This window comes from Muntiacus reevesi, chromosome 3 (genome assembly GCF_963930625.1).
Source record: "Muntiacus reevesi chromosome 3, mMunRee1.1, whole genome shotgun sequence".
Taxonomy (NCBI): domain Eukaryota; kingdom Metazoa; phylum Chordata; class Mammalia; order Artiodactyla; family Cervidae; genus Muntiacus; species Muntiacus reevesi.
Window position 1 is genome coordinate 270,974,210 of NC_089251.1, and position 25,095 is coordinate 270,999,304.

Consider the following 25,095-nt stretch of genomic DNA (forward strand, 5'->3'; position numbering starts at 1 on the left):
TGTGAGCCCAAATTTGGAGCTTTCTTCTGTTTCCATGATTTAAATACTCTCACCCTGAAGGATTCCAGACTACCAAGGTAAAAACACTGGATGAAGAGACGTCCTCCAGCACACCATTATACCCCATTTCTGCAATGTAGATGCAGTAGACAGAAACAGCATCAGGAACACAGACGCCAGCAAAATGTAAATGATTAAAAATGATGACTTGTATGTATTTATGACCTTAGCTTTGAATAGAATTTATTTAACTGAAAGCGTACATCCTTTAATTTTTAATAATGACTTTGTTTTAGAGTTAGCTCACAAAACTCCTGAAATTTAACAATCAGTTCTCTGGCACTTCTTTGAGTTGGCTCCAGTTCATTAAGGATTCAAGTGCAAGGCCACGAGCCCCCCGCCACCCCCCTACCACACACACACAGATTCCACAGCAGCAGAGGCAGTGTGAAGGGAGAGCGCGTGCAGACATATGTTGCTTCTCTGAGCCCTGCTACCCTCAATGTGCTGCCAGGGCTGCTCCAGCCTTATGTGATATTTTCCTGAGCTACTCAGACTGATTGTCAGGGCTAAAATATCCATTGTCATAAGCTACACTTTATATGAAAAATGGATATGAATTTCAGTGGAATAATGGTTTGACATTCTTCATTAAATTTCATCCATTAAAATATTGTGTCCTTAATGAGAACTTGTTGTTGAAGGAAAATATTGTTATTCTGAAATTCCTCTTATTTTTAAAGCCAAATCTGAAAAGATTTTCATCAAAATGTGAACAGTTATCTTGGATGGTGAGATTTTATTTTTCCTTCTTGTGATTTTCTGTAGTTTACAAATTTTCTATAATAAATATGTAACACGATGGTAATATGTAAAAAGAACTGAGACAAATCTTTGTTAACTTGATATGCTAAAGTGCATTGATGTTATCCTTTTAAAGACCAAAACAATAAATCGCATTTTCAGTAAAAAGAATGCCCTGGGAAACAGACATTACTATGTTCAGTTTCATTTGAAAGCCAGATGTCCAGGAATTGGATATGGCTAATTATCAAATTCTACCCAGATGGAGTGTTTTCTTTTCTTTTTTTTTATCATCAGATGGAAAAGCAAGTATCTCTAGCTGCTTACTTTATTACATTTAATCACTTTAGTTGGAAAACTTTAAAGAATAGATGCAGCTTAGAAAAAGGGCAGTTTATTCTATCATGAATGAAAAGTTGAAATGGGTACAAGAAATAGAAGAAAAAGAATTAAAATGTGTAATTAGCTATGTGATAAAGAATTTTAAGCTTGTTCTTTGGCCAATTCCAGCAGTGTTAGAAATGAAATTGATCCCATCTCTTTTGGGGTTGGTCTTCCTGAATTAATCTATTGCTGTGTAACAAATTACTCTAAGACTTATCAGCTAAAAACAATAGCGACTATTTCACAACTTCTGTAGGTCAGGAAAATTATGACCAACCTAGATAGCATATTTAAAAGCAGAGACATTACTTTGCCAACAAAGGTCCGTCTAGTCAATGCTATGGTTACTCCAGTGGTCATGTACAGATGTGAGAGTTGGACAGTGAAGAAAGCTGAGCGCTGAAGAACTGATGCTTTTGAACTGTGGTGTTGGAGAAGACTCTTGAGAGTCCCTTGGACTGCAAGGAGATCCAACCAGTCCATCCTAAAGGAGATCAGTCCTGGATGTTCATTGGAAGGACTGATGCTGAAGCTGAAACTCCAGTACTTTAGCCACCTCATGCAAAGAGTTGGTTCATTGGAAAGGACCCTGATGCTGGGAGGGATTGGGGGCAGGAGGAGAAGGGGATGACAGAGGATGAGATGGCTGGATGGCATCACCAACTCGATGGACATAGGTTTGGGTAGACTCCGGGTGTTGGTGATGGACAGGGAGGCCTGGCATGCTGCGATTCATGTGGTTGCAAAGAGTTGGACATGACTGAGTGACCAAACTGAACTGAATGGAACTGATAGGTTGGGAAGTTGAGCATGGTTTATGAATTAGTTGGCTGCCTATGACTCAGGGGGCTTCCCTTGTGGCTCAGCTGGTGAAGAATCTGCCTGCAATGCAGGAGACCAGGTTCGATCCCTGGGTTGGGAAAATCCCCTGGAGAAGGAAAAGGCTACCCACTCCAGTATTCTGGCCTGGAAAATTCCATGGACTGTATAGTCTATAGGGTCCCAAATAGTCAGACACGACTGAACGACTTTACTTTCACTATTATTCAGGGTCTTTCTGTGAAGGCCAGGGCTGTGGTAGCATCTGAAGGCTTGATGGGAGAAGATCCATTTCCAGGCTCACTCACATGATTGCTGGAGGGATTACATTCCCTGTGACCTGTTGCACTAAGAGCCTCAGTTCTTTGCTGGCTTTGGCCAGGAGCCTCCTCTGTTCTTCGCTATACAGACCCCTGCATAGAGCCTCTCGCAGCGTGGCAGCTGGCCTCCTTGGAGCAAACAAGCCAGAGAAACGTCTAAGGCACTTGCTTCCTACCTTTCAGGCTCATTGTCCTCCACCGCCAGGTGTCCAGCACCTCAAAACAAGCGAAAGGCCAAAACCATCGCTTCACACACTTCCCCAGCTCGGGGCTGTTTAAAGCTGGAGGGTGTGCCTGCTACTTGCTACTTCATCTTATCCAGAAGTGGAAGCGTCTGAAAATCACGGATAATTCTATCATAGTTCTCCGCTAGAAACAAAGTTAATGTCTCATACTTTTATTTTCATAAGCATAAGGTAATGTTTTAAAATTATTCTTATTGATTAAAGAAAAATTACTAGCACAAAAAGTCACATTTGTTAGAAATCAATGTTGAAATGAGACAGACTGGGGACATTAATAGAGCATTAATAAATGTTAAATTATTCTTTTGCTTGGCATTCAGGGCAATGAATCTCTGAGAAATGCTTGTTCCTCTTTGGTAAAGTGGTGAGAGAGCTATTGTGAAAATAAAGTTGACCAAGAACCAGTATGTATAAGTCAGGATGCCTTCTCAGGTAAATCAGTTTTAGAGAGAAAGTCATGAAATTTGGTGATCTGAGAATCAGTTTCTTAAAACCATGCCTTACATATACTATTATTTCCCACATGTGCCATGACATAAAAATGGTTGGGGAAAAAAAAATGGTTGGGAAACACTAGTGTTGACAGTGCTGCATCTCCCATTTCTTGTAACTATGACTAGCAAACCTGTATCTTTGCTAGACTTCTCCAGGAAGCACTAGCAACTACCTCTGCTGTGATCCTTCACCGCAGTCTTCCTGTCTTTCTGTTCTGGGCTGGAGTGTTTGCTCCACCTTGTTCTTCTCTCACTTCTTGTCTTACAGGTATCTGTCAACATCTCTCACAAACTGATGGAACACTCTCCCATTCTTAACATTCATGGATGTACTCCCTTTTATGAACACTTATTGGCCCCAGGCTTTATCTAGTTGCAGTGAGCAGGGGCTCCTCTTCACGATGGTTTCTCTCTTTGCAGAGCACAGGCTCTAGGGGTCACAGGCTTCAGTAGTTCTGGCACGCAGGCTTAGTTGCTCCATACATGTGGGATCTTCCTGGACCAGGGATCGAACCTGTGTCCTCTGCATTGGCAGGCAGATTCTTAACTACTGGACCACCAAAGAAGTCTTCTCCCTTTCTTTTCCCAGGGAATTACAGTGACAAGTTCAATTTCTTCAATGGTTATAGGGCTACTCTATTTCATCTTGTTTGAGCTTTGGTAGTTTGTAGAATTGGTCTATTCTAAGTTGTTGAATTATAAGTTTATGATATTCCCTTATTAAAGATTGCAGAAATTATAATGATAAGGCATTTCATTACTGATATTGATGATTTATGTCTTTTTATTTTCTATTTTGCAGTCTTGCTAGAAGTCTATTAACTAGTGTTTTATTGCATTTGTTTGTTTTATTTTGTTTTCTAATGTCATTGATTTCTGCTCTTTTTTCCTAACTTCTTGAGGTTATTGATATGAGACTTTCCTAATGTAATATGTCACATTTTTCTGAGCAATATTTAATGTGTAAATTACCTTCTTAGTACTACTTTAGCAATAACCCAGAAATTTTGATATGTTGTATTTTTGTTTTCATTCAGTTCTGTGGGTTTTTATTTTTTGTTTATTTTTAAAAATTTTCTTTCGGTCTTCTTTGACAAGGTATGTGTGTGTGTGTGTGTGTGTGTGTGTGTGTGTGTGTGTGTGTGTGTTTCGGTGTGGTTTGTGGGATCTTAATTCCCCAACCAAGGATTGCACCTAGGCCCTTGGCAGTGAAAGTGGAGTCCTAACCAAGAGACTGCCAGGAAATTCAAACAAGGTATGATTTTAAAGTGTGGTGTTTAATTTCCAAGTATTTGGAAAATTTCCAGTTGCCTTTCATTGATTTTTAATTCAATTCCATAAGGGTCAGAGAACATACTTATGTCAATTCTTAAATGTGTTAACATTTGTTTTCTGACCTAGCATTTGGTCTATTATTGGTGCTTGAAGAAAAAACATGTGCATTCTGCTGTTGTGGGTAGAGTGTTCTATAAATGTCCTTTAGATCCTACTGTTTGATTGTACTGCTTAGGTCTTCTATATCTTTGCTCATTTTATGATTTTTAGTTCTATCAGTTGCTGAGAGAGGGATTTTGAAGTCCCCAGTTATAATTTCAGGGGTCCATGCCTTATGGGAGATGAATTTTTCTGTCCCTATTAAGAGAAAAAATATAAAATGTGAATACAAATTTAAGTATGAAAGTTAAGTATTTCTTTAGAATGAGGAAAGAACCACAACAAATTACACATCTTGGAATGCTAACAGAAAATCAACAAACATCACAAAACCCAAGAAAGAACATAATAGGTTTATTATTTTACTACCTGATACAATTTCTATAATACTTTTTTCTTACACTTTTTGTCTAGATGCTCTTTTCTTTTCTTTGCATGTGACAGTTATTTTATCGTATTTGTATCAACTGAACAGATCATTCAGTTTTTCTTCAACTATGGTTGATCAAAAAAATTTTTATTGCTGATAGTTTTCATTTTCCCCCCCAGCTTGACAACTTGTAATTTTTTTTTAAGATTGTAGTCACATTTGGGGATGCTTCTATTAGGTTTCATTTATAGGAATTATAAAATTTGGAATAATTTCCCACAAATAGCTTCTGGCTCTATACATACTTCTGGTACAGATAACATAGGCTGTGTTCGTATTGCCACAGAACCTCTGGCCCTGCACCTTGGTGTTACAATCCTGGGAGAGCAGACAGTGGGCTGGAGGCAGATAGCTGGAAGCTATTCTTCTACAGCAATGGTTAACAATAAAATGCTACTTACATAAGTGACTGTGAATCATATAAATATCCTCCTACTCAATTCTAACAACTTGTATTTCAAACTAAACTTCCCTTTAACTGGAACCTCAAAATTACTCCAACCACTCTAATACTATCAGACACAAGGAGAACTGTGATAAAGGAGAACAATACAAACACATGAACATATTACTAAGGCACCTTCCAGGGCCTTGGAAAGGGCATGTGTAAATGGGGGGCTTTGAAGCTTAACCCTCATTAGTTTCATTGAAAATTAAGCCCTGCTGCTGACATTTTACTGGGATGCATAGAGAAGGATGTAAACACTTGTACTTAGTTGGCTATCTTGAAGCAGAAGTTTCTTGGATGTCCTTTATAACACTTTTTATTATGAAAATTTCCAATTATACACCAAAGCAGTGAGAATGGTATAACAGATATTCATGGTTTACATCAAGTTCTAAAATGATCAGATTTTGCTGATCTTGTTTACTTGGGTGTGTCCAGTTCCAGAAATTTTTAGGGGATAGATACAAAGAAGAATGAGTCACAGGCTCTGCCCTCATGTATGTATCTGATGAGGAAGATGTGGCATGAGTCCAGCAAACCCTGTCACTGCCCACGGGAGACCTCAGATCTGGGAAGGAGAGAACACCCTCAACCAGGAATGACCAGTAATGGATTTGAGGAGGAAATAAGCTACTTAGCAAACAAGTACCAAGCTGAAACAGAATTGAAATATCTGAAATACATATTCTGGTTTTCACTCTAGAATCTTCCTCTCAGCTTTGGAGAAAAAGTTCAATCTCTTTGCTATTTACCTAAATCTTTAATACTCAAATTTATTCAGATGTAGAACTTCCCTTTCACTTTCATCAAGAGGCTCTTAAGTTCTTCTTTGCTTTCTGCCATAAGGGTAGTGTCAACTGCATGTCTGATGTTATTGATATTTCTCCCAGCAATCTTGATTCCAGCTTGTGCTTCATCCAGCCCAGTGTTTCTCATGATGTACTGTGCATATAAGTTAAATAAGTGCAGTGACAATGTATAGCCTTGATGTATTCGTTTCACTATTTGGAATCAGTCTGTTGTTCCATGTCCAGTTCTAACTGTTGCTTCCTGACCTGCATACAGATTTCTCAACAGGCAGGTCAGGTGGTCTGGTATTCCGGTCTCTTTCAGAATTTTCCACAGTTTGTTGTGATCCACAGAGTGAAACGCTTTGTCATAGTTAATAAAGCAGAAGTAGACAATTTTCTGGTATTCTCTTGCTTTTTCGATGATCCAGTGGATGTTGGCAATTTGATCTCTGGTTCCTCTGCCATTTCTTAAAACCAGCTTGAACATCTGGAAGTTCACAGTTCACATATTGTTGAAGCCTGGCTTGGAGAATTTTGAGCATTACTTTACTAACGTGTGAGATGAGTGCAATTGTGCAGTACTTTGAGCATTCTTTGGCATTGCCTTTCTTAGGGATTGGAATGAAAACTGACCTTTTCCAGTCCTGTGGCCAATGCTGAGTTTTCCAAATTTGCTGGTATACTGAGGGCAGCACTTTGACAGCATCATCTCTTAGGATTTGAAATAGCTCAACTGGAATTCCATCACCTCCACTAGCTTTGTTTGTAGTGATGCTTCCTAAGGCCCTCTTGACTTCACATTCCAGGATGTCTGGCTCTAGGTGAGTAAGCATACCATCCTGATTATCTGGGTTGTGAAAATCTTTTTTGTACAGTTCTTCTGTGTATTCTTTTTTTTTTCCTTCTGTGTATTCTTGCCACCTCTTCTTAATATCTTCTGCTTCTGTTAGGTCCATACAATTTTTCCTTTATTGTGCCCATCTTTGCAAGAAATGTTCCCTTGGTATCTCTGATTTTCTTGAACACATTTCTCGTCTTTCCCATTCTTTTGTTTTCCTCTATTTCTTTGCACTGGTCACTGAAGAAGGCTTTCTTATCTCTCCTTGCTATTCTTTGGAACTCTGCATTCAAATGGGTATCTCTTTCTTCTTCTTCTTTGCCTTTAGCTTCTGTTCTAGTCACAGGTATTTGTAAGGCCTCCTTGGACAACCATTTTGCCTTTTTGCATTTCTTTTTCTTGGGAATGGTCTTGCTCCCTGCCTCCTGTACAATGTCATGAACCTGTGTCCATAGTTCTTCAGGCACTCTATTAGATCTAATGCCTAGAATCTATTTCTCGCTTCCACTGTATAATCGTAAGAGATTTGATTTAGGTCACAGGAGTGGCTGCAAGGAGATACACCACGTCCAGGGTCAGAGAAACCCCCATAAGACAGTAGGCGCTGGAGCGGCTATGAGGAGATACCTCACGTCGAAGGGCAAAGGAGAAGCCCTAGCAAGACAGTAGGAGGGGCAAATTCACGTTTAGAATCAAACCCCGTTCCTGCCAGAGATGCTCAGAGGGCTCAAACAAACCTTGTGCACACCAGGATACAGGGATCCCACAGAGACTGAGCCAGAACTGTGTTTGGGCGTCTCCTGTGGAGGTACGGGTCGGCAGTGGTCTGCCGCAGGGACAGGGGCTCTGGGTGTGGGTGTGGTGTAAGCCCTCTTGGAGGAGGTCAGCATTGACTCCACCACAGAGCTGTCAGAACTCACACAGGACTGGGAAACAGACTCTTGGCGGGCAAAATAGAGCCTTGTGCACTAGAAACCAGGAGGAGGGAACAGTAACCCCACAGGAGACTCTCCTCTGGGTGTCCCGGAGTCTCTGACAGAGGCATGGGTTGGCGGTGGCCTGCTGCAGGGCTAGGGGCATGGACTGCAGCAGTGCATGCATGAGGTTTTTTGAGGGAGGTCACCATTATCTTCATTACCTCCACCATAGTTTGGCCCCAGGTAAATAGCAGGGAGGGAACACAGCTCCACCCATCAACAGAAAATTGGATTAAAGATCTATTGAGCATGGCCCTGGCCATCAGAACAAGACCTAGCACCCTCTCAGTCAGTCTATCCCATCAGGAAGTGTTCATAAGCCTCTTATCCTTCTCCATCAGAGGGCAGAGACTGAAAACCACAATCACAGAAAACTAACTAATTTAATCACATGGACCACAGCCTTGTCTAACTCAATGAAACTATGAGCCATGCAGGACCATTCATGATGGAGAGTTCTGACAAAACGTGGTCCACTGGAGAAAGGAATGACAAACCATTTCAGTATTCCTGCCTCGAGAACCCCATGAACAGTGTGAAAAGGCAAAAAGATAGGACACTGAAAGATGAAGTCACTGAGTTGGTAGGTGCCCAATATGCTCCTGGAGATCAGTGGAGAAACAACTTCAGAAAGAATGAAGAGACGGAGCTAAAACAAAAACAACTCCCTGTTATGGATGTGACTGGTGATGGAAGCAAGGTCCGATGCTGTAAAGAGCAATATTGCATAGGAACCTGGAATCTTAGGTCCATGAATCAAGGCAAATTGGAAGTAGTCAAACAGGAGATGGCAAAACTGAACATCGACATTTTAAGAATCAGCAAACTAAAATGGACTGGAATGGGTGAATTTAACTCAGATGCCCATGATATCTACTACTGTGGGCAGGAATCCCTTAGAAGAAATGTCATAGTCAACAAAAGCACCCGAAATGTTTGGGCGCAGTCTCAAAAATGACAGAATGATCTCTGTTCATTTCCAAGGCAAACCATTCAACATCACAGTAATCCAAGTCTATACCCCAACCAGGAATGCTGAAGAAGCTGAAGGTGAACGGCTCTATGAAGACCTACAAGACCTTCTAGAACTAACACCCAAAAAAGATGTCCATTTCATTATAGGGGACTGGAATGCAAAAGGAACAAGTTACTCCAAGTTACACCTGGAGTAACAGGCAAATTTGACCTTGGAGTACAGAATGAAGCAGGGCAAAGGTTAATAGAGATCTGCCAAGAGAAAGCACTGGTCATAGCAAACACCCTCTTCCAACAACACAAGAGGAGACTCTACACATGGACATCACCAGATAGTCAACACCGAAATCAGATTGATTATATTCTTGGCAACCAAACATGGAGAAGCTCTATACAGTTAGCAAAAACAAGACTGGGAGCTGACTGTGGCACAGATCATGATCTCCTTATTGCCAAATTCAGACTTAAGTTGAAGGAAGTAGGGAAAATCATTAGACCATTCAGGTATGACCTAAATCAAATCGCTTATGACTATAGAGTGGAAGTGAGAAATAGATTTAAGGAGCTAGATCTGACAGACAGAGTGCCTCATGAACTATGGACGGAAGTTCATGACATTGTACAGAAGACAGGGATCAAGACCATCCCCAAGAAAAAGAAATGCAAAAAGGCAAAATAGCTGTCTGAGGAGGCCTTACAAATAGCTGAGAAAAGAAGAGAAGCCACAAGCAAACAAGAAAAGGAAAGATACACCAATTTGAATGCAGAGTTCCAAAGAATAGCAAAGAGAGATAAGGCAGTCTTCCTCAATGATCAGTGCACAGAAACAGAGGGAAACAATAGAATGGGAAAGACTAGAGATGACTTCAAGAAAATCAGAGATACCAAGGGAATATTTCTTGCAAAGATGGGCTCAATAAAGGACAGAAATGGTATGGACCTAACAGAAGCAGAAGATGTTAAGAAGAGGTGGCGAGAATACACAGAAGAATTGTACAAAAAAAGATCTTCACAACACAGATAACCACCTTGGTGTGCTCACTCACCTAGAGCCAGACATCCTGGAATGTGAAGTCAAGTGGGCCTTAGGAAGCATCACTATGAACAGAGCTAGTGGAGGTGATGGAATTCCAGCTGAGCTACTTCAAATCCGAAAAGATGATGCTGTCAAAGTGTTGCACTCAGTAGGCCAGCAAATTGAGTGGCCACAGGACTGAAGAAGGTCAGTTTTCATTCCAATCCTTAAGAAAGGCAATGCCAAAGAATGCTCAAAGTACTGCACAATTGCACTCATCTCACACACTAGTAAAGTAATGCTCAAAATTCTCCAAGCCAGGCTTCAACAATATGTGAACCATGAACTTCCAGATGTTCAAGCTGGTTTTAGAAACGGCAGAGGAACCAGAGATCAAATTGCCAACATCTGCTGGATCGTCACAAAAGCAAGAGGGTTCCAGAAAAACATCTATTTCTGCTCTACTGACTATGCCAAAGCCTCTGACAGTGTGGACCACAACAAACTGGAAAATTCTGAAAGAGACGGGAATGCCAGACCACTTGACTTGCCTGTTGAGAAACCTGTATGCAGGTCAGGAAGCAACAGTTAGAACTGGACATGGAACAACAGACTGGTTCCAAATAGGAATAGGAGTACGTCAAGGGTGTATCTTGTCACCCTCCTTATTTAACGTATATGCAGAGTACATCATGAGAAACCCTGGGCTGGATGAAGCATAAGCTGGAATCCAGATTCCTGGGAGAAATATCAATAACATCAGATATGCAGATGACACCCTCCTTGTGGCAGAAAGTGAAGAAGAACTAAAGAGCCTCTTGATGAAAGTGAAAGAGGAGAGTGAAAAAGGTGGCTTAATGCTCAACATTCCAAAAACAAAGTTCATGGAATCCGGTCCCATGATTTCATGGCAAATAGATGGGGAAACAGTGGAATCAGTGGTAGACTTTATCTTTCTGGGCTCCAAAATCACTGCAGATGGTGACTACAGCCAAGAAATTAAAAGATGCTTACTCCTTGGATGAAAATTATGACCAAGCTAGACAGCATATTAAAAAACAGAGACATTACTTTGCCAGCAAAGGTCTGTCTAGTCAAGGCTATGGTTTTCCCAGTAGTCATGTATGGATGTGAGAGTTGGACTATAAAGAAAGTTTAGCACCAAAGAATTGATGCTTTGGAACTGTGATGTTGGAGAAGACTCTTGAGAGTCACTTGGATGGCAAGGAGATCCAACCAGTCCATCCTAAAGGAAATCAGTCCTGAATATTCATTGGAAGAGCTGATTTTGAAGCTCAAACTCCAATACTTTGGCCACCTGATCTGAAGAGCTGACTAATATGAAAAGACCCTGGTGCTGGCAAAGGTTGAAGGCAGGAAGAGAAGGGGATAACAGAGGATGAGATGGTTGGATGGCATCACCGACTCAGTGGTCATGAGTTTGAGAAAACTCCAGCACTTGTTGATGGACAAGCATGCTGCAGTCCATGGGGTAGCAAAGATTCGGACATGACTGAGCAACTGAATTGAACTGAACTGAGTGCTTCCTTGGTGGCTCAAATGGTAAAGAATCCACCTGTAATGCAAGAGACCTGGGTTTGATCCCTGGGTTGGAAGATCCCTTGGAGGAGGGCATGGCAACCCACTCCAGTAATGCATCACTAGCTGCATTTCAGCGCCACAGGCTTAAATGATAATTTGGATGTATGTGTGCCTGCTAAGTCATCACTTAGCAGACATCTCAGACTCTTTGGTACCCCATGGGCTATTGCCCATCACGCTCCTTTGCCCATGGGGTTTTGCCAGAAAGAATACTGGAGTGGGCAGCCCATCCCCATCTCTTTCCTCTGCTTCAAGCCCTGACAGTCATATTCCTTTACTTCACGTACACACACACACACACACACACACACACACACACACACACACACGAAGAGAGAGTGGAGTGTTTTAGACTTTAAGGCCGCTATAACAAATTGCCATGAACTGGGTAGCTTAAAACAATGGATATTTATTGTCTCACAGTTTTGGAGCCTCTAAATCTGATATCTAGTTGTCGACACGACTGTGTTTCCCCTGAAATCTGTAGAGACATCCTCACTTGCCTCTTCCTCAGTTTTGGTGGCTGGCCAGCAGTCTTTGGTATTCCTTGGCTTGCAGGTGCACGACACCAGTCTTTGCCTTTGTCATCAAACAGCCTTCTCCCCGTGTGTCTCTTCCTCCATTTGGCTGACTTCTTAGAAGGACACTAGTTATTGGATTAGGGGTCCACCTACTCCTGTATGGCCTCATTTGAACTTAATTACATCGGCAATGATCCTATTCCCAAATAAGTTCATATTGTTGAGTACTTGAGGTTAGGAATTCAACATATCTTTTGAGGAGTGCGAGAATATTCAACCAACAACAGATGGTAACCATGAGGAGAGCATCCCACAGAAACCAAAGACATTGCCTTGATTCCAGAATTTATTCCAAGAAGGAGTCCTACTACAGTGGGGATAGAAGATCAAAGAATCTTTTGAAGTATGTATTCACACCTACTATTTGGTTTGCTTATGGACTAACTGGCTTTGATTGACAGGTGTATGCTATCATGAGTTAATGATATTAAAAAACTGAATGCCTTCATATAAAGCCTGAATGGCCCTGGATACAGGATAGCGGCCGTATCCTTTCTCATAGTTTCCCCCAGCTATACTGTTTGGAGGGAAATGATGGTGTATAATTTTGATGAGCAAATGGGAGAAGTGATTGTTGTGATGAGGCTGTCACTCTTTGCCAGAGAACTGTCTTTGATGTCTAAAGGATTACTTGGGACCTAGATGAAAGAGTCATAAAATAACAAGCCTAACCAAGGGGATGCAGCTAGCATTTAGGAAATGCATCCATTTTTCTATATCTCCTCTTTTCCTTTGATCAAATGTGTACACATTATTAATAAAAAGAAATACAAATTTTAAAAAGACATGAAGAGGGAATGGTCAAATGAACCCTGCCAGAGTCCAAAAGAAAAAAAAAAAATGACAGCAATTTCACATCAGGCCGTTTGTTGAGATCCTATACAAGAACAGCAGTATGATTGGGATTCTTAAATGGCAGTGGCTGAAATGGCTAATAAAAGCCTGCTAATGACACAGAATCAAATCACCAAACAAACCCATCTCAAAATCCAGTTTCTCTTGAAGGGAAGGGCATGAACTTTATGGTTGGCACTGTCTCTTAATGTAGGACCTTAGGCAAGTTACTTAATCTCTCTCAAGTTTGCTATGTATAAAACTAAGGATAACTACCTAGCAAGGCTGTAGTGACCATTAAGCCAAACGCAGGACACATGTAATAGGTGCTTCACTAAATCGAAGCCTTCCACCTCCCAGTCCTTCAAATATATGCAAAATACAATCTTTGCCCACTACCCCTCACCTACTCTTCATCTCATTCTCTTCCTCTCTCTCTCTCTCTGCCAAAGTTCTTATTTATAATCTAGCAGAGGGTATATAAACAGGAAATGATTTGCATTTATTTTTAAAAACCAGTGTAAAACAATGTAGTATACCCCTGGCTACTTAAGTGCTGACAAACTCGACATTCCTAAAAACAGCAAACACATATTGAGTGATCATTCATGCCAGGCATGGTGCTAGGCATGGAGTATTCACTAGTAAGTGAAACATCTTCCCTCCCTGGTGGAGTTCAGTTTAGTGAACTGAATGGTGAAGAAGCAATGAATATATAATTGAAAAATATGTTCAGTGCCCATAAAGAAATGATCAGGTGCAATGATGGAGACTAATGAAAGGGCAGGTGGGATACTTAGTTTAGGAAGGATGGCCTTTCTGAGGTGACATTTAAACTGAAACCTGAAAGATGAGAAGCTAGATGTGTAAAGAACAAGAGCAAGTGTCTTCAAGACAGTGGAATCAGCATGTCCAGCGAGGCAGTCAGGAGCTAGAAGTGTTTGAGGAGGAGTTCTGGCAGTGTCAGCAAGATGGAGGGGCTGCCATGAGGTAAAAATCCAGTTTGTTACCATGGCCTCAATGTCCCACCTAAACTGCCCCTGTCCCCCCCCGCACCCCCTCACATATCCTCCCCAGGTGTCCACATCACCTAGTCTTTCTGTCCTTTATGTGCTGGTCTCACTCCCACCTCAAGAATGAGAGGTTTGCTGCATTTGCTGTTCTTCTGTCTAGAACGCTCTGCCTGGATGACTCTCATAGCTTCTGGCCCCCGTGGTTAGTCAGGTCTCAGATCAAGTGTCATCTCTGGAGAGAGATCGCTAATTACCACCCCTCACCCAGCAAAAACTTTTGGTGGTTTTTTCCTCTTCCCATCCCTCACCACTATCAAACGTTATTTCGATGATTTTTTTGAAGTTTGTTTTTTTTGTTTGTTTGTTTTATACTCTCCCCTAAAATAGAAGTCCCTTGAGTTTATATTTCTTATTGCTATAACCTAGAACCATATCTAGACTATAAATGAAACTCAAATAGTACTTGTTGAATTTACAATGAATGAAATAAAGCTTAAAGAGGTAAGGCGAGGTATTAGAAAAGAACTAACCAAATTGTGTGAGAGTAAGGACTTCCTGGAAGAGGTATGTTTTCAGTTATTAAAATCAAAGGGGCAAGAGAGCAAAGGTGGCGTGCAGGTAACAAACAAGAATTGTGGAAATCACTCGTTCATCCCCGTCCTTTTTCACTAGATTAGGAACACCTTTAGCACTGGACGGAGAAGGCGATGGCACCCCACTTCAATACTCTCATCTGGAAAATCCCATGGACGGAGAAACCTGGTGGGCTACAGTCCATGGTGTAGCAAAGATTCGGTCATGACTGAGCAACTGAATTGAACTGAACTGAGTGCTTCCTTGGTGGCTCAGATGGTAAAGAATCCGCCTGTAATGCAAGAGACCTGGGTTTGATTTCTGGGTTGGAAGATCCCTTGGAGGAGGGCATGGCAACAAACTCCAGTAATGCATCACTAGCTGCATTTCAGCGCCACAGGCTTAAATGATATTTTGCATGCATGTGTGCCTGCTAAATCATCACTTAGCAGACATCTGAGACTCTTTGGTACCCCATGGGCTATTGCCCATCACGCTCCCTTGCCCATAGGGTTTTGCCAGAAAGAATACAGGAGTGGGAAGCCCATCCCCATCTCTTTCATCTGCTTCAAGCCCTGACAGTCTCTTTCCTTTACTTCACGTACACACACACACACACACACACACACACACACACACACACACAAAGAGAAAGTGGGGTGTATTAGATTTTAAGGCCCCTATAACATATTGCCATGAACTGGGTAGCTTAAAACAATGGATATTTACTGTCTCACAGTTTTGGAGCCTCTACATTTGATATCAAGTTGTTGACACGACTGTGTTTCTCCTGAAATCTGTAGAGAAATCCTCACTTGCCTCTTCCTCAGTATTGGTGGCTGGCCAGCAGTCTTTGGTGTTCCTTGGCTGCAGGTGCACGACACCAATCTTTGCCTTTGCCATCAAACAGCCTTCTCCCCGTGTGTCTCTTCCTCCATTTGGCTGACTTCTTAGAAGGACACTAGTTATTGGATTAGGGGTCCACCTACTCCAGTATGGCCTCATTTGAACTTAATTACATCGGCAATGATCCTATTCCCAAATAAGTTCATATTGTTGAGTACTTGAGGTTAGGAATTCAACATATCTTTTGAGGAGTGGGAGAATATTCAACCAACAACAAATGGTAACCATGAGGAGAGCATCCCACAGAAACCAAAGACATTGCCTTGATTCCAGTATTTATTCCAAGATGGAGTCCTACTACAGTGGGGGTAGAAGAACAAAGAAACTTTTTAAGTGTGTTTATCCAACTACTATTTGGTTTGCTTATGGACTAACTGGCTTTGATTGACCGGTGTAAGCTATCATGAGTTAATGATATTAAAGAAACTGAATGCCTTCATATAAAGGCTGAATGGCCCTGGATACAGGATAGCAGCCCTATTCTTTCTCATAGTTTCCCACAGCTATCCTGTTTGGAGGGAAATGATGGTGTATAATTTTGATGAGCAAATGGGAGAAGTGATTGTTGTGATGAGGCTGTCACTCTTTGCCAGAGAACTGTCTTTGATGTCTAAAGTATTACTTGGGACCTAGATGAAAGAGTCATAAAATAACAAGCCTAACCAAGGGGATGCAGCTAGCATTTAGGAAATGCACCCATTTTTCTATATCTCCTCTTTTCCTTTGATCAAATGTGTACACATTATTAATAAAAAGAAATACAAATTTTAAAAAGACATGAAGAGGGAATGGTCAAATGAACCCTGCCAGAGTCCAAAAGAAAAAAAAAAAATGACAGCAATTTCACATCAGGCCGTTTGTTGAGATCCTATACAAGAACAGCAGTATGATTGGGATTCTTAAATGGCAGTGGCTGAAATGGCTAATAAAAGCCTGCTAATGACACAGAATCAAATCACCAAACAAACCCATCTCAAAATCCAGTTTCTCTTGAAGGGAAGGGCATGAACTTTATGGTTGGCACTGTCTCTTAATGTAGGACCTTAGGCAAGTTACTTAATCTCTCTCAAGTTTGCTATGTATAAAACTAAGGATAACTAACTAGCAAGGCTGTAGTGACCATTAAGCCAAACGCAGGACACATGTAACAGGTGCTTCACTAAATCGAAGCCTTCCACCTCCCAGCCCTGCAAATATATGCAAAATACAATCTTTGCCCACTACCCCTCACCTACTCTTCATCTCATTCTCTTCCTCTCTCTCTCTCTCTGCCAAAGTTCTTATTTATAATCTAGCAGAGGGTATATAAACAGGAAATGATTTGCATTTATTTTTAAAAACCAGTGTAAAACAATGTAGTATACCCCTGGCTACTTAAGTGCTGACAAACTCGACATTCCTAAAAACAGCAAACACATATTGAGTGATCATTCATGCCAGGCATGGTGCTAGGCATGGAGTATTCACTAGTAAGTGAAACATCTTCCCTCCCTGGTGGAGTTCAGTTTAGTGAACTGAATGGTGAAGAAGCAATGAATATATAATTGAAAAATATGTTCAGAGCCCATAAAGAAATGATCAGGTGCAATGATGGAGACTAATGAAAGGGCAGGTGGGATACTTAGTTTAGGAAGGATGGCCTTTCTGAGGTGACATTTAAACTGAAACCTGAAAGATGAGAAGCTAGATGTGTAAAGAACAAGAGCAAGTGTCTTCAAGACAGTGGAATCAGCATGTCCAGCGAGGCAGTCAGGAGCTAGAAGTGTTTGAGGAGGAGTTCTGGCAGTGTCAGCAAGATGGAGGGGCTGCCATGAGGTCAAAATCCAGTTTGTTACCATGGCCTCAATGTCCCACCTAAACTGCCCCTGTCCCCCCCCCGCACCCCCTCACATATCCTCCCCAGGTGTCCACATCACCTAGTCTTTCTGTCCTTTATGTGCTGGTCTCACTCCCACCTCAAGAATGAGAGGTTTGCTGCATTTGCTGTTCTTCTGTCTAGAACGCTCTGCCTGGATGACTCTCATAGCTTCTGGCCCCCGTGGTTAGTCAGGCCTCAGATCAAGTGTCATCTCTGGAGAGAGATCGCTAATTACCACCCCTCACCCAGCAAAAACTTTTGGTGGTTTTTTCCTCTTCCCATCCCTCACCACTATCAAACGTTATTTCGATGATTTTTTGAAGTTTGTTTTTTTTGTTTGTTTGTTTTATACTCTCCCCTAAAATAGAAGTCCCATGAGTTTATATTTCTTATTGCTATAACCTAGAACCATATCTAGACTATAAATGAAACTCAAATAGTACTTGTTGAATTTACAATGAATGAAATAAAGCTTAAAGAGGTAAGGCGAGGTATTAGAAAAGAACTAACCAAATTGTGTGAGAGTAAGGACTTCCTGGAAGAGGTATGTTTTCAGTTATTAAAATCAAAGGGGCAAGAGACCAAAGGTGGCGTGCAGGTAACAAACAAGAATTGTGGAAATCACTCGTTCATCCCCGTCCTTTTTCACTAGATTAGGAACACCTTTAGCACTGGATGGAGAAGGCGATGGCACCCCACTTCAATACTCTCATCTGGAAAATCCCATGGACGGAGAAACCTGGTGGGCTGCAGTCCATGGTGTAGCAAAGATTCGGTCATGACTGAGCAACTGAATTGAACTGAACTGAGTGCTTCCTTGGTGGCTCAGATGGTAAAGAATCCGCCAAGAGACCTGGGTTTGATTTCTGGGTTGGAAGATCCCTTGGAGGAGGGCATGGTAACAAACTCCAGTAATGCATCACTAGCTGCATTTCAGCGCCACAGGCTTAAATGATATTTTGCATGCATGTGTGCCTGCTAAATCATCACTTAGCAGACATCTGAGACTCTTTGGTACCCCATGGGCTATTGCCCATCACGCTCCCTTGCCCATAGGGTTTTGCCAGAAAGAATACAGGAGTGGGAAGCCCATCCCCATCTCTTTCCTCTGCTTCAAGCCCTGACAGTCTCTTTCCTTTACTTCACGTCCACACACACACACACACACACACACACACACACACACACACACACACACACACAAAGAGAAAGTGGGGTGTATTAGATTTTAAGGCCCCTATAACATATTGCCATGAACTGGGTAGCTTAAAACAATGGATATTTACTGTCTCACAGTTTTGGAGCCTCTACATTTGATATCAAGTTGTTGACACGACTGTGTTTCCCCTGAAATCTGTAGAGAAATCCTCACTTGCCTCTTCCTCAGTATTGGTGGCTGGCCAGCAGTCTTTGGTGTTCCTTGGCTGCAGGTGCACGACACCAATCTTTGCCTTTGCCATCAAACAGCCTTCTCCCCGTGTGTCTCTTCCTCCATTTGGCTGACTTCTTAGAAGGACACTAGTTATTGGATTAGGGGTCCACCTACTCCAGTATGGCCTCATTTGAACTTAATTACATCGGCAATGATCCTATTCCCAAATAAGTTCATATTGTTGAGTACTTGAGGTTAGGAATTCAACATATCTTTTGAGGAGTGGGAGAATATTCAACCAACAACAAATGGTAACCATGAGGAGAGCATCCCACAGAAACCAAAGACATTGCCTTGATTCCAGAATTTATTCCAAGATGGAGGCCTACTACAGTGGGGGTAGAAGAACAAAGAAACTTTTTAAGTGTGTTTATCCAACTACTATTTGGTTTGCTTATGGACTAACTGGCTTTGATTGACCGGTGTATGCTATCATGAGTTAATGATATTAAAGAAACTGAATGCCTTCATATAAAGGCTGAATGGCCCTGGATACAGGATAGCGGCCCTATCCTTTCTCATAGTTTCCCCCTGCTATCCCGTTTGGAGGGAAATGTTGGTGTATAATTTTGATGAGCAAATGGGATAAGTGATTGTTGTGATGAGGCTGTCACTCTTTGCCAGAGAACTGTCTTTGATGTCTAAAGGTTTACTTGGGACCTAGATGAAAGAGTCATAAAATAACAAGCCTAACCAAGGGTATGTAGCTAGCATTTAGGAAATGCACCCATTTTTCTGTATCTCCTCTTTTCCTTTGATCAAATGTGTACACATTATTCATGAAAAGAAATACAAATTTTAAAAAGACATGAAGAGGGAATGGTAAAATGAACCCTGCCATAGTGCAAAAGAGAAAAAAAAAATCACAGCAATTTCACATCAGGCCCTCTGCTGAGATCCTATACAAGAACAGCAGGATGATTGGGATTCTTAAACGACAGTGGCTGAAATGGCTAATAAAAGCCTGCTAATGACACAGAATCAAATCACCAAACAAACCCATCTCAAAATCCAGTTTCTCTCGAAGGGAAGGGCATGAACTTTATGGTTGGCACTGTCTCTTAATGTAGGACCTTAGGCAAGTTACTTAATCTCTCTCAAGTTTGCTATGTATGAAACTAAGGATAACTACCTAGCAAGGCTGTAGTGACCATTAAGCCAAACGCAGGACACATGTAACAGGTGCTTCACTAAATCGAAGCCTTCCACCTCCCAGCCCTGCAAATATATGCAAAATACAATCTTTGCCCACTACCCCTCACCTACTCTTCATCTCATTCTCTTCCTCTCTCTCTCTGCCAAAGTTCTTATTTATAGTCTAGCAGAGGGTATATAAACAGGAAATGACTTGCATTTATTTTTAAAAACCAGTGTAAAACAATGTAGTATACCCCTGGCTACTTAAGTGCTGACAAACTCGACATTCCTAAGAACAGCAAACACATATTGAGTGATCATTCATGCCAGGCATGGTGCTAGGCATGGAGTATTCACTAGTAAGTGAAACATCTTCCCTCCCTGGTGGAGTTCAGTTTAGTGAACTGAATGGTGAAGAAGCAATGAATATATAATTGAAAAATATGTTCGGTGCCCATAAAGAAATGATCAGGTGCAATGATGGAGACTAATGAAAGGGCAGGTGGGATACTTAGTTTAGGAAGGATGGCCTTTCTGAGGTGACATTTAAACTGAAACCTGAAAGATGAGAAGCTAGATGTGTAAAGAACAAGAGCAAGTGTCTTCAAGACAGTGGAATCAGCATGTCCAGCGAGGCAGTCAGGAGCTAGAAGTGTTTGAGGAGGAGTTCTGGCAGTGTCAGCAAGATGGAGGGGCTGCCATGAGGTAAAAATCCAGTTTGTTACCATGGCCTCAATGTCCCACCTAAACTGCCCCTGTCCTCCCCCCGCCCCCCCCACATATCCTCCCCAGGTGTCCACATCACCTAGTCTTTCTGTCCTTTATGTGCTGGTCTCACTCCCACCTCAAGAATGAGAGGTGTGCTGCATTTGCTGTTCTTCTGTCTAGAACGCTCTGCCTGGATGATTCTCATAGCTTCTGGCCCCCGTGGTCAGTCAGGCCTCAGATCAAGTGTCATCTCTGGAGAGAGATTGCTAATTACCACCCCTCACCCAACATTAACTTTGGTGGTATTTTCCTCTTCCCATCCCTCACCACTATCAAATGTTATTTCGTTGATTGTTTGAAGTTTGTTTTTTTTGTTTGTGTGTTTTATACTCTCCCCTAAAATAGAAGTCCAATGAGTTTATATTTCTTATTGCTATAACCTAGAACCATATCTAGAATATAAATGAAACTCAAATATTACTTGTTGAATTTACAATGAATGAAATAAAGCTTAAAGAGGTAAGGCGAGGTATTAGAAAAGAACTAACCAAATTGTGTGAGAGTAAGGACTTCCTGGAAGAGGTATGTTTTCAGTTATTAAAATCAAAGGGGCAAGAGAGCGAAGGTGGCGTGCAGGTAACAAGCAAGAATTGTGGAAATCACTCGTTCATCCCCGTCCTTTTTCACTAGATTAGGAACACCTTTAGCACTGGACGGAGAAGGTGATGGCACCCCACTCCAATACTCTCATCTGGAAAATCCCATGGACGGAGGAACCTGGTGGGCTGCATTGCATGGGGTTGCTAAGAGTCGGACAGGGCTGAGCGAGTTCACTTTCAGTTTCATGCATTGGAGAAGGAAATGGCAACCCACTCCAGTGTTCTTGCCTGGAGAATCCCAGGGACCGGGGAGCCTGGTGACCTGCCATCTATGGGGTGGCACAGAGTCGGACACTACTGAAGCGATTTAGCAGCAGTGGCAGTTAGCGCTGAAGCCGCGTTTTACTAATCTTTCACCAGCGCCTGTCCCGGGACCTGGCACACAGATAGGGTTTTACACAATGACTGACTGTGAGGTGCGCAGAAGGGTCTATTAACTCGGCTGCGGTGCAGTTTGTGGCTGGCCACTAAGCCTGGCAGCACCCGTGCGAGGGAGCAGACGGCTTTGCGGAAGACGGCCTCGGCGGGTGGGGGTGGGGGGTGGGGTGGGAAGCGCCCCCCGCGCCTGCGCGTTATGGCGGGGAGCCGGCAGCGTCGGCGCGCGCCTGCGCAGTGCGGTCTTTCCCGCCTCCGACAAGATGGCGGCGGCCGAGTAGCGCGGGAGCGGGTTGTGGCCGCAGGAAGGCCGGCCGCTGCAGCGGGCCGAGGCGGGATGCTGTTCCCAGGGAGCGCCGTTGGCCACCGGTGAGGAAGGTCAAGCACAGAGCTGCCTTCCCGAGCCCCCCGGCGCCCCCTACGTACACCCCCATCTGCTCGAGTGCGGTCGCCGCTTTGCCTACTTCGCTACCGCCCTGTGCTGTCGGGTCCGGAGCTCCGGCGGCGGCAGGGGCTGTGTCCGGCAGGAGAGGAAGCGCCCGGGCTGCGTCCGTGCTTCTGTCCGCGGGGCGAGCGTCTGGCAGGTGGGTGAAGCTGCAAGCTTCGGTGTCTCCTCTTGGGGCAAGTCACCTCCCCATGTTCCTGGTCTCGACCTTTTGCTTCCTTGAGAAGTCTTTTTAACTGTCTGGAAAGCTTTCCCAGGCTTATAGACTTACAAAGAAAAGCTTGCTATCCAGACGCCAGTGGATTTTGTTCATCTTGTCGGGGGGATCCAGCCCCCAGGAGACTTTGATGGTTTTGAGGAATGGTGCCAGTGACGGCAAGTGATTCTTTATCTAAATTAATCCTTTTCTGACTACAGCGAGTCTTCGGTCTCTAAACTTTTTTTGGAGGGGAGGGGGCGGACGGAGGGACATATGTATACTAGATCCAGGGAAAGAATTGAGAAGTGGTCCTGGTTTTAAAAGAAGGCTTTGTGAGGGTAAGAAATGTAATAGCCCAAGAAAGGATAAGCGATTTTAGTGATTCTTTTATTCACTGTTAGGCTAAATCGTCCGTTGAAGCTTCACAATCCTGTGTTGTCCAAGCCCTTTGTTTTATTTGGAAAGGACTGAAATGGAGAAAACGCTTTTTAAACTTGAAACTTCTCAAATTTCTTGGGTTCTCAATTGTTATTAGTACTACTTGGCAATCTTTCTTGTACTTGATATTTTCTGCAAAATTTAGATTGTGCCAGTGTCATTTCTTCTTCATTTATTACTAGGGCAAGAGTAGTCAGAATTAATGGTGTAAAAAGTGCAAACTGAAGGAGGGATGTGGTAGTGGAGGTTGCCATGTCTGATTTTTCCCAATTTTTTCCTGTAATTGGATAATGTGTCAAGAGCAGCAGAATGGTGAAAAATGAAGCTATGAGTATAAATGGTAGTGTGTCCACTGAGATTGCAATGGGTGGAGCTTTTAAAATTAAATTGAGTGATATCCTTTTTTTGAAGCCATGCTAGGTGCTCTCCAGAGTTTCTAAAGCACAAACTGTTGTTGCCTTATTGGAAATTTATGCTAAAAGTCTTTTAACAGGTGGGTTACAATTGGCCTGACAGATTTAACTTTTTGTTCTACCTCCTGACACACATCTGCCTTAACCTTTATTGTAGACTTTTAGCCTCTTGATGAATTTCTTAAATTTGGAGATAGAATTGTTCATTTTAAAAGGAGAGGAGATATTTTAAGTGTTTGATTCCTGTACGGGCAGATTCATTCACTTGTTTGTTGCTGTGCTATGCTAAGTCGCTTCAGTCACGTCCATCTCCTTGCAGTCTCCACAGGACAGCCAGACTCCTCTGTCCATGGGACTTCTCCAGGCACGAATATTGGAGCAGATTGCCATTTCCTCCTCCACAGGACCTTCCCGACCTAGGGATCAGAGCCACATCTCTTCTGTCTCCTTCGTTGGCAGGTGGGTTCTTTACCATTAGCGCCACCAGGTAAGCCTGTTTGTTTCCTGCACCCGAGGACTGCGTGTTTTTACAGGCACTTGTCTCTCAATTCTGTGCTTTTAGCTGACGGGGTAGTGCTCAGCCCTAGGTAGTAGCTCATTGCCTGAGGCATTGTGTCAAGACCTGTCTGACCACAAACAAGCACTCTTCCACACTTATGGAACCCGTTTTCTCTCTCTCTTTCTTCCCCTCTTCCTGTCTTTAGGAACCCTCCCGTCTTTGTGTCTATTCATTCAATTCTTTAGCCTACTGCTCTTTTCATTTGCCTCCCCTAGTCACCAGGATCCCATGGTCATCAGTTTTTACCAGCCCATCATTGATACCTTAGAATACTTAACTTTATGTCAATTTATCTTTCTAGTGCCCAGTTCTGAACAGGCCTAATCACTTCTTGATCCCTGAAGGATACAAGAGACAGTTGTGTGAGGATTTTGGATTGTTTTCATACCAGTTAGTGTTCTGTTATCCTCCAGATCTATAATGTCGATTGTGAGGGGTTTTTTTTGTCTTACTTCATGAAAGTGTTTATAGCAAATAACTTGATCTTTTCCTTTCCTGAGAAAAATCTCAAGCATCTGAGGTATAATCTTTTCTATCCTGATATCATTTCTTTATTTACTCTTCTCTGAAAAGAAGGAATTGTCCTTCCTTTTCTTCAAGAGCAACCTTCTCCAGATGTGTCCATGATCATCCCTCTTTATCTTTCTTTCTCAGTAATTATCCATGATCACTCCTTTTTAAGTTTTGCCCTCTCTAGCCTCCATGCATGCTTAAATATACCTTTGCCAGGGCTGCCAAACACCGTGCTGTGTGCCGTGCAGCTCACAGAAGCCAGTCTGAATTTTGAGCCTGCTGTGCCACTGTATTTTTATTGTTTAATCCTAGGAGCCTGGTGTAGTTGTTGTTCAGTCGCTCAGTTGTGTCCAACTCTTTGCAACACCAAGAACTGCAGCATGGCAGGCTCCTCTGTCCTCCATTACCTCCTGGGGTTTGCTCAAATTTATGTTCATTGAGTCGGTGACACTACCTAGCCATCTCATCCTCTACCACCTCCTTCTCCTTTTGCCTTCAGTCTTTCCTAGCATCAGGGTCTTTTCCAGTGAGTTGGCTTTTCGCATCAGGTGGCCAAAGTATTGGCGCTTCAGCTTCAGCATCAGTGCTTCCAGTGAATATTCAGGGTTGATTCCCTTTAGGATTGGTTGATCTTCTTGCAGTCCCAGGACGCTTAAGAGCCTTCCCCAGCACCACAATTCTCAATTCTTTGACACTCAGTCTTTATGGTCCAACTCTCACATCCATACATGACCACTGGAAAAACCATAGCCTCGACTCGACGGACCTTTGTCGGCAAAGTGATGTCTCTGCTTTTTAGTATGTTGTTGAGGTTTGTCATAGCATTTCTTCCAAGGAGCAAGCATCTTTTAATTCCATGGCTGCAGTCACCATCCA

At 42.5% G+C, this 25,095-nt stretch overlaps 1 long non-coding RNA gene across 5 annotated transcripts in view; it reads left to right on the plus strand.

Annotated features, from left to right (window-relative positions):
- Positions 1-25,095, plus strand: part of LOC136165534 (uncharacterized) — a 1,046,218-nt gene that overhangs the window by 95,685 nt on the left and 925,438 nt on the right. For 2 of the 5 annotated variants that reach the window (XR_010662554.1, XR_010662555.1), the window contains exon 1: positions 22,094-22,236. The exons of the other annotated variants lie outside the window; for them this stretch is intronic. This is a non-coding gene — a long non-coding RNA (uncharacterized lncRNA). Of the gene's footprint in view, positions 1-22,093; positions 22,237-25,095 lie in introns of those variants that run through there. 5 annotated transcript variants of the gene reach the window in all.